Genomic DNA, 17,933 nt, shown 5'->3' on the forward strand with positions numbered 1-17,933 from the left:
TTTTTTTTTTTTTTTTTTTTTCCAGACTCTATAGGAAGGAAGAGAAGACCAAGAACTAGGAGGCCAGTGTTTCCAGAGGAGAGGATGCTCAACGACAAGGTGAAGTGGCCGGGAGCAAGCTTCAGATCCCTGTTTTGACTGCAGTGACTCAGAGAAGAGGCTGTGAGTCACTCAGCGGTGAACATTTTCTCCAAGGTCACCCTCGGAAGGTTCAGGACGTTCCCAGGGACTTCTGAGCACAGGCTGCTATGATGCTTTCTCTCCGACTTCTCCTAGATCTCTGGCAAGCCCTGCTCTTCTGTTTGTGCCACCTCTGAGGACAGCATGGTCCACAAGGTCACTCCCTGTTCTGAGAGTCAAGCCTCCCTGTCAGATCTTTCACCTATCACCGGATGTGCCCTGCTTTTCCTGCTCCAGAAACTGCTGGGGCACACTGCATGTGCCATGGCGGTTTGCTGCAACTATCCATCCTCATCTAGATTTTAAGCCCCATATGCATTAGGTATCTGTCCTAATGTTCTCCCTCCCCTTCGCCTGCAACCCACCACCAACAGGCCCCAGTATGTGATGTTCCCTTCCCTGTGTCCATGTGTTCTCATTGTTCAACTCTAACTTATGAGTGAGAACATGTGGTGTTTGCTTTTCTGTTCCTGTGTTAGTTTGCTGAGAATGGTGGCTTCTAGTTTCATCCATGTCCCTGCAAAGGGCATGAACTTATTCTTTTTCATGGCTGCATAGTATTCCATGGTGTATACGTGCCACATTTTCTTTATCCAGCCTATCATTGATGGGCATTTGGGTTGGTTCCAAGTCTTTGCTATTGTAAATAGTGCTGCAATAAACATATGTGTGCATGTGTCTTTATCATAGAATGATTTATATTCCCTTCAGTATACACCCAGTAATGGGATGGATGGATCAAATGGTATTTCTGGTTCTAGATACTTGAGGAATCACCATTCTGTCTTCCACAGTGGTTGAACTAATTGACACTTCCACCAACTGTGTAGAAAGTGCTTCTACTTCTCCATGTTTACCCAATTTTCAAGTACCCAGTACATTGTTATTAACTACAGTTGCCATGCTGTACAATAGGTCTCCAGAACTTAATCCTCCTGTCTAACTGAAAAGTTGTATCTTTGGACCAAAGTCTTCCAACCCTCCCCAACCCCTGGTGACCACCATTCTACCCTCTGCTGCTATGAATTCAACTTGGTTAGATTCCACGTGCAAGTGAGATCATGCAGTATTTGTCCTTGTGTACCTGGTTTATCTCATTTAGCATAGTGTCCTCCAGATTCATTCATGTTGTCACAAAGAACAAAATTTATATAGCTGAATGGTATTCCATTGTGTACAATGCACCACATCTTCTTCACCCATTCATTCACTGTTGGACACTTAGGTTGGTTCTATATCTTGGCTATTATGAATAGTGTGGCAATAAACAGGGGGCAGGGTACAGATATCTCTTCCACATACTCATTTTATTTCCTTTGGATACTACCCGGTAGTATGCTGGATTGTATGATAATTCTATCTATTTTTAATTTTTTTAATAAAAGTGACACCCCTAATTCCCTGAAGTGATTCCTTACTTATTAATCATGCATTGATTGACTCAGAGCTCACTTGAACCTTTGGGTGATTTAGTCTGCACCACCCCTTTGTGACTGACTTCCACACACTTCCTTAATGATATTTAAACAGTCATTTCACTTTCTTTGTCCCTGCCAACATCAAGGGATACCCTCCTTGTTCTAGTATGCTAAGTAAGTCTGATTTGAGTGGCCTCATGATTTTATATTCTTATCATGCCCACTCCTAACTTGCTGGAGTGAAAATCCCAGGTTTGGAGAAACTACTCTTGTCAGGAAGCCATCACCTCCCCTGAATTCAGGTCCTACTTCAAACATGCCCCAAGTCTAACCTGATGACTTCAAAATGCAGCCATGAGACAAGCAGGCATTTAGCAGGTCTAGACAGGAAACCCGGAGACCAAAACCAACCATCAGGATAAATGACTACTTCTCCATGGCCTAAAATGAGGGAGCATGCAGGGAAACCTCACCCTTGCAGGCGACTTGCAAGTCTTCCACCCAGTAAAATGGCAAGCTAGTAAAAAGTTTAAAAGATCTGACAAAGTAGTGGAGAGTAGGCAGGAATGATAGTTGTACTTCTCTGGAAGTATTCTGAGATTACAGTTTTCCCTTAAAATGACTTCCAGAAAGTCACCTTTGCTATTTTGCAAGATAAAGATCTCCAATCTATCCATGACAGCCCTGAAAAGAAACCCAGGGGTCACTGTGACCATTTCCTGGCAGCATCCCTCCTGCATTGTCCCACCCTAGTGAAAGGGCAGCGCAGCCAGCTACTGTCAAGCCCGCATCCTGTGTTTACACAAAACCCAGCTTCAGTCACATTTGGAAAACTGCATAAACTTTGGGTTACCACATCTAAAAACAACACACCATTCAGCTACAGGAAGTTCTCAAATGCACAGTGATTTATTGGGAGATGTGTGCATGGTGTGGGATAAACACCAGACTGGAAGAGCTCAGGGAGAAGCCTGGCAAGGCCACTGGCCATGCACCATGCTGTGGCCCTGAGGAGCCTTTGCCTTCTCAACCTCTGTTTTCTCCAGGGTCAAAAGGACTTGATTAGGTGATGTTGGTAAAAGGACTTTTCGTGACAGCTAGGATGTACTGAGAGCTCAGAGAAGCCTCCGCTTCTTCTTAATGGGAGGCGTGCTATGGGAAAGTGGTCTAAAATGTTGAGGATTCCTCAGCCAGAAAAGATCAAGGTGCCGGGGGTATTCGCATCATCAAAAACCCTAGGGAACTGGGAGAATGAGCCCATTCTCCCCAGGACCCTTGAGAAACCAGCCCAAGCCCTCCTTCCCCCACCTCCAGACAGCAGTCCTGGCTTGGAGCAGCAAGCATACCCTGTGGCTATTCAGGACAAGACAGAGAGGCCACACCGCCAGGAGGGAGAAGACAGAAGCCTGGTCAGAGGCAGCCACCAGGGGGTCTTTGACAGCTTTCTCTTTCCCCCACCCGCAGCACCAATCAAAGCAGAAGTGTGAGCCCGGGGGAGACAAAGGGGGTGTGAAGTGGCCAACCTCCCACATCCACAAGCACACAGTAGTGAATCAAAAGAAAGAACTAAATCATGAGATTAAAACTTTAAGTGAGCAAGAACAAGTCTTATGGGAACACATGAGCACAGGGAGGGGAGCATCACACACGGGGGTCTGTCAGGGGAGTGGGGAGTAAGAGGAAGGAAAGCATTAGGACAAATACCTAATGCATGCGGGGCTTAAAATCTAGATGAGGGTTGACAGGTGCAGTAAACCACCATGGCACATGTATACCTGTGTAACAAACCTGCATGTTCTGCACATGTATCTCAGAACTTAAAATTTTGTTTAAAGTAAAATTTTAAAAAAATCAGAACTAGAATGCTCTAATAACCCAACCTTTTTGAAAAGTTGTAAAAATAGACCAAAGACTTGGTAGAGTGGTCCCCCCATGCACCCAGTGGATAAGGGGCATATCCCTAGGAGACAGCTGACTGTGGTTACATGAAAAACAAAATCACAGCAAGGCTTTGTTTCCAAAGATGCCTCACTAAATCAGTAACACAATTAGTGACAAAAAATTGTTTTGCCCAATACTACATATAGAACTACACAAACTTATAGCTGAGGTCACAGGGAACTATCATAAGGGTGCCTGCAAGGCAAGTAAGCCGTGATCTTATCCTGGACATCTTTGTGACACGGACACCAATGCCTCCTTCTGAAACCCTCCTCCATCCTTGACTTGAGCTCTGCCAACCATCCCTTTGCCTTCCAAGTCCACCTTTTTATTATTTTTTTATTTCAATAGTTTTGGGGGAACAGGTGGTTTTGGTTACATGGATAAGTTCTTTAGCAGTGATTCCTGAGATTTTGGTGCACCTGTCACCCGAGCAGTGTACACAGTACCCAATGTGTAGTCTTTTATCCCTCACCACCCTCCCACTCTTCCCCCTGATTCCCCAAAGTCTACTATATCATTCTTATGCCTTTCGAGCCTGCCTCTTTAATTGTGGCCATTCCCCCAAGATTTTGTTCTACTTTCTGCTATACTTTGTCTGAGAAAGCATACCCATGATTATTGCTTTACTTACCAACCCCATATGGAGAGCTCCTCACCGTAGGTGTGGCTTCTACTGCTTTGTATGCTTATGTTTATAGATGAATTCATAAGACTTGTGTCGCAGCTTAAAATTCAATGACAAGAAGGGAGCATGCTTTTACCTATGTGAGCAGATTCTTCAGATGTATGATTGAAAATTCCAGGCATGGCTAACAAACAGAGAAAAAGAGAGAGTTTCTCAAACTTCTAATGATTGCTAAATGTGTCTATAACAGAACTTAGTCCAAACAGCTGAACTTCAATCTGACATTTCAGCCTACACTGAAGATGCTACATAGCCCTCTAAGAAGAGTAATACTGCCATGACTAGAGGAAACAGAAAGTGGTGGGAATGTTCCAGTCCTCCATTCCTGGGTAACTAGCCCAGAACTTAGAGGTTTAACATAAAAATATGTTATTTTACCTCACAATTTCGTGGGTCAGGAATTTGGATGGGGCTCAGCTGAGTGATTCATCTGTTCCATGTGGCATCAACAGAGCTGACTTGGTGGCACAAGATGGTCTGGTCTGGAGGGGCTCCCATACATCTGGCACCTTAGCAAGGACAGCTGGAAGGCTGGGTTCAGCCGAGACCCTCAACTGGAGCACTTAGCTGGGACCTCTCCAGCATGGCAGCCTCAGAGTAGTTGGATTCCTTCAGTGGTCCCTCAGAACTCCAAGAGCAAGTGTTCCATTTAAGAGTTCCAGTTGCAAGCTACAGGGATTCTCAGAAGTCTCAGAAAGTCACTTCTGTCTCATTCTATTGGTCAATCAAGTCACTAAGACCACTCCAGATTTAGGGAAAGAGGATTTAAACTCCATTTTTCAATGAAAGAAGTAGCAAAGAATTCATGGGCATCTTTAATCTACCACAGACTCTATTTTTATCCCTTTCACAATGTTACGCTTGGATTAAGTACTCACAGGGCCAGTTGGTTTGCTTTGTAGATCATGTCACATCATCTCTTCACTGCCCTCCAATGATGTAATAAATCTTAGTACTGTAGCAGAATCAGAGGTTCAACATCACCTTTAGGGCTGGAAGAATTAATGAATGTTAGAAAAAATAGCACAGCAATATTGATATTAATATCCATTAGAATCGTTATATTCTTGACAATTATGTTTTAATACATAGGGAAGAGGACAGCAAATTATGATGGCAAGAGTATGAATTTTGCAATCACAACCCACCTCAGTTCAAGTCCCTGCTCTGTCATTTACCAGCCATGTAAATTTAACCAAAGGACTGAAATTTTCTGATCCTTGGCTTTAAAATGAATACAACACCTGTAGTAGGTGTCTCAGGAACCCCTCACTCTTGAGCTATGTCCATTCCTTCAAGAAAAAATTTGTGGGAGAACTTGTATGTACTTTTGAGAAAGTCCTGGTGGATACGAACTCCACTGACCATGGCATGTGACCTCCATAAGTCACCCTTAGCATGGTGTTTCCTTAATTGGAAACACCAATTAAGACTGGGAAGGGAGACTGGGCCAGTCTCCCTGCCCCCTCATCCTTGCTTCCTGGAATCACTTCCCCCATGAATTGACTGCATCCAAGTCTTTATCTCAGGATCTACCTCTGGGAGAACCAAAACCAAGGGAATTCTTACCTTACAGAATTGTTCTAAGTGTAATATAAATTCTAAGCAGAGAAAATGCCAGGCACAGACCCTGGTACCTCGTTGTCTCTCGTTCATTCCCCGCCATTTTCATGGGCCCAGACCACTCACCTTTCCCCATACCTGGCCAGCCCTTTCCAGCCCTGCTCACTACCCAGTCTGTTTCTCCTAAAAGGATCTCTCGCCCTCCTCTGAGGTGTTGAAATCTCACCCACTCCTAAACATCCTTCTCTGACCTCCCTGGGTGGGGGAAATCCCCTGGTTATATCCACTTATAGTAAACACAGCTCTCTCCTTCCCTACACTTTCCACAGGTTTACATTTTATCGGGGTCATTATATTATCTTTGTCTGTCATCTTCATGAGACTTAAGCTCCCACAGGACAGGGGACATGCCTGTTTTTCCTAGCCAAGAAAGGAAAAATTACTATTTGTTGAATGAATGAATGAATGAACAAGATGTTCTTTCTCCTGTGATTTTGCACTGACCTTGTCCTCTTTCCTATTTGCCCTCCACCACTGACACACGTGGCCACCCTGAACATCACTTCTCTCCTCCTGTGTTCCCACAGCATATTGTGGTAACTTGCATTGACCACATTCTCCTCTGTGATTCAGTTTAGATTTTTTTGCTTATTTCGTTGTTTTTCTCTTTTTCTTTTGTTCTTTCTTCCTTCCTCCCTCCCTCTCTCTCCTTTCTTTCTTGCTCTCTTTTTTCCTTCCTTCTTCCTTTTTCCTTCCTTTCTTCCTCCCTCTCTGCTCTCATCTTTCTTATTCTTTCTTTCTTTTTCTCCTCCTCTCTTTCTTTTTCCTCTCTCCCTCTCTCCTCTCTTCTCCTTCTTTCTTCCTTCCTTTCTTTCTGAGAGTCTCAGCATAAAAGCATACGTCATGTGCTCAACAGGAACTCAGGTATGTAAGTGTCAACCCACCCTGGGTCTTGTCTGAGCACTCCAGGACTGCTGTACTGCATGTAGAGCTGACATTTTGCCTTACCCCAGATTCACCTTCTTTCCAAAATCAGGGAGCACTGACTGCCCCTTAACCTTTAAAACAATATCCCCATTGGGGGAAGAAGTTGCCCCAAGATAAGGAAAGGCAGGCCTGGGAACCAGATCATGGATCCTTGTTGCAGAGCAGAGGTACACATCTGAAGGCTCGTGTGGCATGGCCACCCTGCTGTCTTTGAAACCAGCCCACAGAAGCATTTTGCTAGGTTCCTAGGAAACTGGGACTGTAATTGATGAAAACAGAAACCCTTTTTAAAAGTCTGCACTAATGTATAGTAGAAAATTGAGTGCTTAACACTGGATGGCTCCCTTGGGGACAGAGAAGCCCATATGGCAATTCCAGTTGATGAAACATAAGCACAAACCTTCAGGGAGCCCCGGGAAGGGCTTCCAGATACAGGTAAAAATGTGGCTGATGTTTTGCTTTCCCTTCTGCCTGCCAGGAATACAGACACTATGTCTGACACTCCAACAATCATCTTGTGACCATGAGGAAAAGGCCAAACCAAAACAGGCACTGACCCTGACATCATTGAGCTGCAGTCCTGTGATTATGTCATGTCCACTCATTCTATAAGAAAGAAAGGGAGAGAGAGAGAGAGAGAGAGAGAGAGAGAGAGAGAGAGAGAAAGAAAGAAAGAAAGAAAGAAAGAAAGAAAGAAAGAAAGAAAGAAAGAAAGAAAGAGAAAGAAAGAAAGAAAGAGAGAGAGGAAGGAAGGAGGAAGAAAGAAGGAAAGAAAGAAAAGAAAGAAAGAAAGAGAGAGAAAGAAAGAAAGAGAAAGAAGGAAGGAAGGAAGGAAGGAAGGAAGGAAGGAAAGAAAGAAAGAAAGAAAGAAAGAAAGAAAGAAAGAAAGAAAGAAAGAAAGAAAGAAAGAAAGAAAATCAGAGATGACACAAACAAATTGAAAAACATTCTATGCTCATGGATAAGAAGAATCAATATCTTTAAAATGGCCAAACTGCCCATGCAATTTATAGATTCAATGCTATGCCTATTAAACTGCCATTGAGATTATTTACGGAACCAGAAAAAACTATTTTAAAATTCATATGGAACCCAAAAGAAGCCTGAATAGCCAAAACAATCCTAAGCAAAAAGAACAAAGCTGGAGGCATCACACTTCCCAACTTCAAACTATACTACAGTGCTATAACAACCAAAACAGTATGGTACTGGTACAAAAACAGACACATAGACCAACTGAATAGAATAGAGCATCCAGAAATAAGACCACACACCTACAACTATCTGATCTTCGACAAACCTGATAAAAACAAGCAATGGAGAAAGGATTCCCTATTCAATAAATGATGATGGAATAATGGCTAGCCATATGCAAATTAAAACTGGACTCCTTCCTTACACCATATACAAAAATTAACTCAAAATGGTTTAAAGAGGTAAATGTAAACCCCAAAACTATAAAAACACTGAAAGACAACCTAGGCAATACCATTCAGGATATAGGCACGGGAAAACATTTTATGATGAAGATGCTAAAAGCAATTGCAACAAAAGCAAAAATTGACAAACTGAATCTAATTAAACTAAAGAGGTTCTGCACAGCAAAAGAAGCTATCAGCAGAGTAAACATACAATCTATAGAATGGGGGGAAATTTTTGAAAACTATGCCTCTGACAGAGGTCTAATATCCAGCATCTATAAGGAACTTAAACAAATTTACAAGAAAAAAACCCATAAAAAGTGGACAAAGGATAAGAAAAGACACTTTTCTAAAGGAGATACACATGTAGTCACCAATCATATGAAAAAAGCTCAAAATCACTGATTATTAGAGAAATGCAAACCAAAACCACAATGAGATACCATCTCACACGAGTCAGAATGGCTATTACTAAAAAGCAAGCAAACAAACAAAAAAAGAAACCAGATCAGATGCTGGCGAGGTTGTGGAGAAAAAGGAATACCTATATACAGTTGGTAGGAGTGTAAATTAGTCCAACCATTGTGGAAGACTGTGTGGCAATTCCTCAAAGACCTAAGACAGAAACACCATTCAACCCAGTAAGCCCATTACTGGGTACATTTGCAGAGGAATATAAATCATCCTATTATAAAGATGCATGCACCCATTATGTTCATTGCAACACTATTCACAACAGCAAAGACAGGGAACCAACCTAAATATCCATCAATGATAGTCTGAAGAAACTGTGGTACATTTACACCATGGAAAACTATGCAACCATAAAAAAGAACAAGATCATGTCCTTTGCAGGAACATGGATGGAGCTGGAGGCCGTTATCCTTAGCAAACTAACACAGGAACAAAAAACCAAATACTGCATGTTCTCACTTATAAGTGGGAGCTCAATGATGAGAACACATGAACACAAAGAGGGGAACAACACACAATGGGGCCTATCAAACGATGGAGGATGGGAGGAGGAAGAGGATGAGGAAAAATAACTAATGGGTACTAGCCTTAATACCCGGGCGATGAAATAATCTGTACAACAAACTCCCATGACCACAAGTTTACCCATGTAACAAACTTGCACATGTACCCCTGAATTTAAAATAAAAGTTAAAAAATCTGCTTTTAAACAGGAAGAAATTGAGAAAATGCTGGGCTATTGGAGAAAAATTGTGATTTAGTTAAAAGTTTTGGTGTAGGTGTTGTCAGTGGGCATGAGAAAGTGAAGAAACTCATGCTCCCCCTAAGCCATCCCACCCTACCACCAGATTGTCTGTATTTCGGGAATTGAGGGACAGAGAAAAGCGAAGCTGAAGGTAATCCCTTCATCAATTTTCTCCCTTGAAATACTGACATTTCAAGTGTATTACAGGAAATTTTTAATTAAAGGGTTAAATGAAGAAGAGAGAGGAGAAATATATATACAAAATGCGCTGGCCAGACCATTAGAAGTCTTATCGGGATCCTTTATCTCCAGGAGGTGTCTGAAATCAACCCAGCCTTTTGACTTTGAAGATATGTCTCCTGAGTTTCCCCAGGATGGACATTGCTGAGGATAAGCTGACTCAGAAAGACAAGACAGATCCAAGTGTCTGTCAAGAAAAATGTACTCAGCACTCTACATAATTCCCAAAGGACTTTCTTCTAAAAATATTTTTATTAGAGTCTGAAATAATTTAATCACAGGCTTGTATTTAGTCAGAGCTCAGCAAGTACTCTGTGCCCAACAGCGATATTCTTCCAGGCTTTTAAACAGGAAATTCTGAATCCAGAGAACAGAAAACACAGAACCGTGCCCATGATGACTTGGAAAAGTTACCCTCTGCTCACACCAAACTCCCAAGTGTCCCCTACTTCACTGGGAATACGTTAAGGTTGAAACTAAAGGGGAGAACTTGAGGGTCTTTTCCCAATGAGATAAAGGAGCTCAAGGCTGGAGTGCCATTGGCAGCAGGCAATCTTAAAGAGAAAGAAGACTAATATCTGAGCAGGAGGGAATGATTCCTGGGCTACTACTCAAATCTTCTCCTTAGATTACAGGGAAGACTTTCCTTGTTAGCTGTGAGAACATCCCGCCCCCAACGGATACCAAGCACCACCACATCTCATCCATTCATTTATTTGACATGTCTTTGACATTGGGAAACCTATAGACCTCGGCTTTCCAAACAGCATCGATCAGGCTGGATTCCTCTGAGGGATCCAGGGGCACACACAGATAGTTAAACAGACCACTGGGGGAAAACACTGGGACGTGAACATGCCAGGAAAAAGTACTGAACTTCTTAGATGGACATGGAGGTGCGGGACAGGGACTTTGCCTTGCTTGTCTTTAAAATCAGAAACACAGGGTGTTTTGGTAAGTCGAAATTTACTGATTTTAAAGCTTCCACAAGGAAGACCCACATGAGACAAAAATTTAGAGGAGTATGCTAGGGTAGAGCAATAAGTGAATGAATGAATTTCTGATACAAAATGCAAAGGGCCCAGAGTACCAGACCACAGGTGTCAGAAACAAAAGAAGTCAAACTGGGGGTTCAGGCCCACGCCACTCATTAGAAACACCCAGGACCCCAATCACTTACAGCAGAGCCCCTGGGCATGGGTCCAGATACCAGTGGCATTGTTGTTTCACCTCTCTAGATGATCCCAGTCTGCCACTGAGGACCCACGCTTAAGTGGTACCCATTCACTCAGGGCATATCTCTCCACTTCCAAAAAATATCTATGCAACAGAAACACTGTACAGCATCTTGAACATTCAAAAGCCAAGGAAAAGAACTGCATACTGAGGAGGACACGGCAAGAAGGTCATCCTCACCCCGAGTGGAAGCACTGGGAGTGATCTGCCGAGGGTCACTTTGCACCTGGAGTGCGGCTGGGGAAGAGCCCGCTTCTCAGAAAAGGTGCAGAGGCCTAGAAAGTTCCATACCAGGAGGTCATGGTCCCTGTTGGCTTAAGGACAACAGAGTGGGGAAGCTCTGTCACTAAGACAGAAGCCAAATCATCATGGGCTAATGGGAAAAGCACAGTGAGAAGCTCCGAATGTGCTAGATGGGGAAGAAAGGCTCCAAAAAAGGCCTGCAGCCTGGGAGACTGGGAGCTACCCCTGAATATTACTCAAGAAAGCCCAAATGCTGAGATAAGATGCACGGTGAAGTTTCCCCAGATGTGATAAAGATGGTACTGTCACTAACTCAAGCTGGAATAATTGGCCAAAGAGAGCTTACATTCCCAAGTCATGGGTTCTAGACTTAACTACAGCAATCGAGGTGCCCCCACTGACAGCAGGAGTAAGAATGTCCAGCAGGGCTTGCAGAACTAGGATACTAGGACACCCTGTGGCTCTAATCAGCAGAGGGATGCTGATGATACTGGACTGAGGTCCCCCTGCATCCCCCATTCTTCCCCCTGATATCTCCGAGCTGCTGCTGTGGTCACTGTTAGTACTTGGTATGGATTCCTGGGAGCAACATTTGTCCAGAAAACCTGCTCCAGGGACCAGAGAAAGGCTTGTCTTAAAATTCATTGCAGGTGGGGTCAAGGCTGAGCTGATCTTGTATTAATGCCTGGGACACATTAAAAGGGGACATGTGAGGCCAATGCAATGCCCTAAGGAGCCACGCCCTTCCCCGAAGAAGCCGAAAGACAGCCTTGACTGCAGTTCCCTCTCCTGGATGGAGCAGCCTCTTTGCTGGGATAGAGCAAGAACGAATTGTGAAGAAACTCAGGGTTTAATTATAAAATGTTTGAGGCTTAGTATACATCCTTTTTGGATATTGCCAAGGCTACAAATACAAGACTGCATTTCTATGCAGCACTAAGTTTTTGCTGCTAATGCTTGTAAGGTTTTATGGCAGTTGTTTTACCATGCTTCATAAAGGATATTTGGTATTCTTGACAAAATAAAATAAAATTGAGAGCATATTTATTTTGTTGGCTCTTTACTGTTGGCCACTTAATTTCCGTGCAGAACTTCTGATGAGCTGTATGACAAGGCAGTACGTAACTGTGTTGTAGGACTTTGTCCTTAGTTCAGCTAACAGCCAGGTTCTTGTCACATGGCCATGAGAGATTAGGCTTGCAGACGCTTTGAAGGGTGAGAAAAATGGAATTTTTTGTGCAAAAAGAGGCGGAAAAGAGAAATAGGGATCCTCTGCAAAGCCAGAGCGCTGCTACTGTGCTTTCTGCCTGGCAGATGGAAACCCCGGTTCCACCCAGGAAGAGGAGGAGCCAGGTTCCTCCCCGCTGCAAATGGCTTGAACTTCCCAAGACTCCACCCCAGTGCGCAGGCCTGTTGGAGTTTTTCCGGCAACCCCTTTGCACTTGGCTGTCCCAATTGTATTAACCATGTGTTTCTGATGCTTTGATACGTGGGACCTTGTTTTGATACCTGGGCCCTTCCCAGGTTAGCCAATTCCTAGAGATAGTAAACAACTTGCCTGCTTCTGCAGCATGTTTTTCAAATGCAAATCGACCAGTCCAGAGCCACAATCCAACCACCTCTTTTATGGAACTCTCACCCTCAGGGTCACTACCCACGCCCAGTGAGGGACAGCCCATGCACCCCAGAGCCCGAGGAAACCATTCAAACCAGCCAATCCTAAGCCTGCCTACCCTGCCTCACCCACTCCTTCCCACAGAAACCATCAGAAAGGCTCTGTCCACAGCTTCCCCTCCCTCCCTCAGCCTCCTGACCGTCTCTAGTGCTTCCCCAGGCACCCTCCCAACCGCCATGGTGTGGTGTGCCCCTCCTGCTGGGATCTGGGGGATATCACTGTCTTTTCAATGGCTGTTGTCTCCTGATCTGTTGGCCTCACCAAACCTGAATAATAAAGCCTATATTTGAAAACAGCAGTTTGGGGTGGGAAATATAACAAGGTGAACAGTCAGCCTGAGGTATAGCATGGCTTTGAGACTAATTTCATTCACAGACTGTTCTTAGCTGTTTCTGTGCTTTCTGGGGGCTAAATCCACATTGCCCCTGCAGTGGGCTCAGAAGGATCCAGGGACACACACTCTTATTTCCTGGGAGAGGAGCCTCAGACCCAGCGGCAGGACTAAACACTGGACACCTCACCTCCATCCAGTGGGACAGTGACACTTTGATTGGTCACAGGCCACAGGCTAAGAAAGCAAAAAACCGGGAAACACTGTGGGAGAAAGGAACACTCAGTTCCTACTTCTGATTCTTCCTTCCCTGTGAAGGAATCCTTATTACTGTCCCCCTGGTCCCCCAGATTCCAGATGTTCCTTCTGCCAGTTTCGGGAGAGGAACTCTTCCTGGTAACTAGTCTGCCCCCAGGAAAGCAAATATTTGCTCTGCTCCTGACTGTAACCTTGACTCAGACCAGCCCCTGCTTGGCCAGTTGTTTTTCAGCTGTTGAATCCTCGGATCCAGTATTAAGAAGCCCATTGCTGCCACACATCTAAACCACACTCTCTAGAACGTAATGTTTAAATTAGGCGAGCTTCAGTTTCCTTACCTCTAAAATGTGAATTATAATCTTTGCCTGGTGGGTTTTTTTGTTTTTTGAGGATTCAATTGAGCAAAACACGTCAAATCTTGCACATTGTAGACATTTAAATGTTGGTTTCCCCTCCTTCATTCTTGCTTTATCTCTCCCACTTTTTTCTATCTAAAGCTTTCTCTCCCCTTGTCCTGGAGGCTGGCTGAGTAGTAGTTCCTGGCCCCTGAAGCTCGACCTCCACCAGGAGTCTGGTAGCTGTAGTCTGGGCAGTTTCTGAAAAACCACTGGGCAGTGGGTTCTGGGAGTTCCTTTGTAGGAGGCTTTGTTTTGCTTTGCTTTGCTGAAGAAGAATGAGGAAGTGGGTTTTGCAGGCACGCCAGGGAGGAGGAGAATGGGCTGGTGCCTGAGCCCTGTGGGAGGGGGATTCTAGCCCACCACCCCTGCTTAGAGAACTGGCTGAATCTATGAGCCAAGAAAGGAGGAGCTTCCAGGAGTGCACAAGCTGGCTCCAGCACCAAAGCTGGCAGAAGCTACAGCCCAGGTGGCATCTGGATGGCTTCTCCACTGGTGGCAATGTCTTCTTGGAACCCAGGAGCATTAACCAGTAGCCCTGAAGGGTGGCATGGGCAGAGATGCCAATGGGTGAGGACCGCAAGAACAGGAAAATAAACACAAAACACGAAGCACCTTTGTGTGTCCAAGTGAACTATTGGCAGGACGTCATGGAAACAACCAATGAGAGTTGAGTGTAGAGACAGGGGCAGAGAAACTTAGCTGAGTCCTGCTGATTGGACCCATTTGCTCACACAGGCTGGAAAAGTCCAAGTAACACACACTGTATCCATTCTGCAGACACTTCTTAAATGCCTGTGCTGCAGCAAGACACAGAGTGTCCGGTGCTGGGCTACATCAAGGAACGAGAAGGCTCCTGCCTTGAGGAACTTACAAGAAACACACACTCCACCTTTTCTGTGGAAGAGTCCCTATATATTCCCATAGCATTCGAAATACTAGACAGATCACATTTATTTTTTAGTTCATAAATTATTCTTGGCTTCTGTTGTTGATGTCTGCTCTCATCCTTAGTTCTTGCAGAAGTGGCATTTATTACATAAGACGTGTGTTTTTCCTGTGGGCAGTGCATGGAAGTGTGAGGTTTCCAGACACTATTTACCATGCCCTCTCCCCAGCTTTTGTAGGGTTGGGAGTGAAAAAATTCACCTTCAGAATTTTTTCAGAAAGTTAAAACAGTAGAATCAACTTAAGATAGAGGAGATCGGCCACTTTAAGAAAAGAAACCACATTGTTTCATTTGCTCATCTGTGTGTTGAAAGTGGACTCAGGGACACAGAATTAGGTTAGTCATAATCCTTGGTTCAAGCCACAGATTCTATATTGGTCCCTGAAGACCTTGTTTTTTATCTGTTTGTTTAATAATAAAGTAAACAATCACAATCTACTACCTAACATGAGATCTAGAACTTAATGACGCTTACGTTTTCCTAACCCATCCCAACCCTGATGTAATCACTGTCCAAACACACACACACACATTTATATTTAAGAGCATTTATATGACAAAAACTATATTTTAACCATGTGTGTGAATACACATTGAAACATGAAGTTCATATCAAATATGAAGATGCTTTCACATATTTGAAAGCATATTAACTTTGTTTTCACTTTATATACAAGGACATCATTCTAAAAAATGTTTCTGGAACCTATTCAATAATATATATCTAAGACACATCCATATTGTTCCATGTTGCTTTTTACTGTAGTGCATTTTATTACTTGTAAGAGCCACTCATTCTCTTGTCCAGCAGGTATTGAGTTGTTTCTACATTGTATTTTACTCTTTATTATGGAAGTTATCAAACATATAGAAAAGTAGAGGGAAGGATATAAGGAAGGAGGGTGCAGTCACCACCAGGGTCAGCAGTTAGCAACATTTGGCTAATCTTATTTCATGTATTCTCCCATCCACCGCTGGATAATTTTGAAGCAAATCTCAGACATCACCCATAAAAAATTTAGCTTGCCTCTTCGATAACAACCTTTTTTTAATGTAGCAATGCAAATCTCACACTTACTCCTTAATATTAGCATAAATCCACTACTCAGAATTTCCCGATGGTCTCGCATCTTTTCTACCTGCATGACCCCACACTTCTGAAGTCGTGGAGGGGAGGAAATGCGTAGCCTGTGAGGTCAAGGCGGAGTCTGAAAGCCGGCGGTGGTTCTCCTCCGGCTGCAGTCAGCTCCTTTTCTGGGTCATTGCTGAAGCAGCCAGAATCTAAAGCGGGGGACTCCAGAGAGCACTGGAGAAGTTGGAGGAAGGAAGAGAGATGCAAGCCGTGTGGCCCCAAGCCTGAAGATAAAGAAAAGGCAGAAGCAGCCGAAGAACCCTGTGCAACGTCCTCACCGAATCCTCCTTCTCAAACCTCACTCTCCTCTCCTTTCACAGTTAAAATCTAATAAGGTGTTCAAAGGCCTCTGCCGGCCCATCTGTACTTCTCCCTCCCTGAATGCTTAGAAAACAGGAGAAGAAGAGAAGAGGACATGATAACAGGAAAATAGAAAAGTGAGGGTCAAAAACTGCTCAAAACCTCCTTCGCCCGAACCAGGCATTGGCAAACTTTTCCTGTAAAGGACAAAATAGTAAATATTCTAGGTTTTGCCGTCTCAGCTACTCAACTCTATCTTCAAAGAGCAAAAGTGGCCAAAGACAATCTGCAAACAAACAGGCAAGGCTGTTTCCTAATACCCTTAATCCACAGAAACAGAGAGCAGGCTACATTTGGCCCACAGGCTGTAGTTTGTCAGCACGTAGTCTAAGTACAATTTTTATTTCTGCCTGTTCCTCCTACATTTTTGATTATTAAACAGTTACTATAGTTGAAATAGAAAAATAGGAAAAATGGAAATATAAAATATAGCTAAGTAGCTAATTAATGTGATTATCCCCATTTTTCAGATAAGAAAATTGACGTACTGTGAGATTAAAGGATTTGCCCAGGATCACAGAGACACCACGTGGCAGTGCTTGAACTTGAACTCCCAAAGTCTATCTTCAAAGTCCAAGTTTTTAAGTTTTCTCCTTGTCTAGATGCAAACAAATGTCAATATTGTAACCATAAAAATTGTACAAAACAATTTATAATGTTTGCTTAACCCTGTAAATATTTAAGTCTCACAATTTTGATAATCTGTTCATTATAATATTAATCATTATAATTGATAGTTGCTGCATAATTTTTCATCATCGGGGTAATAAGTTTTATTACATTATTTTATATCTCTAATTATTTTATTTTATTAAATTATTTCCTAAGCTGAATTCCCAGGAGTAGTATCATTGGGCATCTCTCAAACCTTGTTGTGATATGCTGGGGAAGAGAGTGCTGATTTGTGACAAGTGCCAATTTCTGTGGTGTAAAGACTCCACAATGGCCACCAATTTTAAGCTACCAACATGACATCACTGAACAGAGCCAAGAAGTGATGCACATCCTGGGCTCTTGCAAGAAGATGCAAGCTGGTCCAGCACCCAACTGACTTGGCTCATGTTGCCTTTCTTCTTCCCAGCACCAAATTATAAATTAAATTACAGGTGTGAGAGTGTTTCATAAAAACTTTTAAACACTTGATACTGTGTGAGTGCACCAGTATCTCAAATTTGCTCTAATTTACATCCCCTGGTTCTTACTGAAAGTGTCATTTTTCCATGAGTTCCTTTATGTGTGTCTCTTCTGCAATCCCCTACTCACATTTTTTCATCGTTAGGGTGATGATGCAACTATAGACTGAATGTTTGTGTCCTCCCAAAATTCGTATGTTGAAATCCTAACCTCCAATATAATGGTCTTAGGGGTTGTGGCCCTTGGGAGGTGATTCAGTCATGAGGGCTGCCATCTATCAGCCAGGAAGTGGGCCCTCACCAGACACCAAATCTGCTGGCACCTTGATCTTGGATTTCTCAACCTCCAAAACTGTGAGAAATACATTTCTGTTGTTTACAAGCCACCCTAGTTATGGTATTTGGTTGTAGCAGCCCAGACTAAGACACATGCCTTTTCTACGACTTTGGATAACTCTATACATGATAGTTCTTCATTCCTTGAGCTTGTCTGACACAATTTCGTCTAAACTTTGCTTTTGTGATTTTATTGTGCAGAAATCATAATGTAATTAAGCCTCCTCG

Source organism: Theropithecus gelada, chromosome 13, assembly GCF_003255815.1.
Source record: "Theropithecus gelada isolate Dixy chromosome 13, Tgel_1.0, whole genome shotgun sequence".
NCBI classification, from domain to species: Eukaryota; Metazoa; Chordata; class Mammalia; order Primates; family Cercopithecidae; genus Theropithecus; species Theropithecus gelada.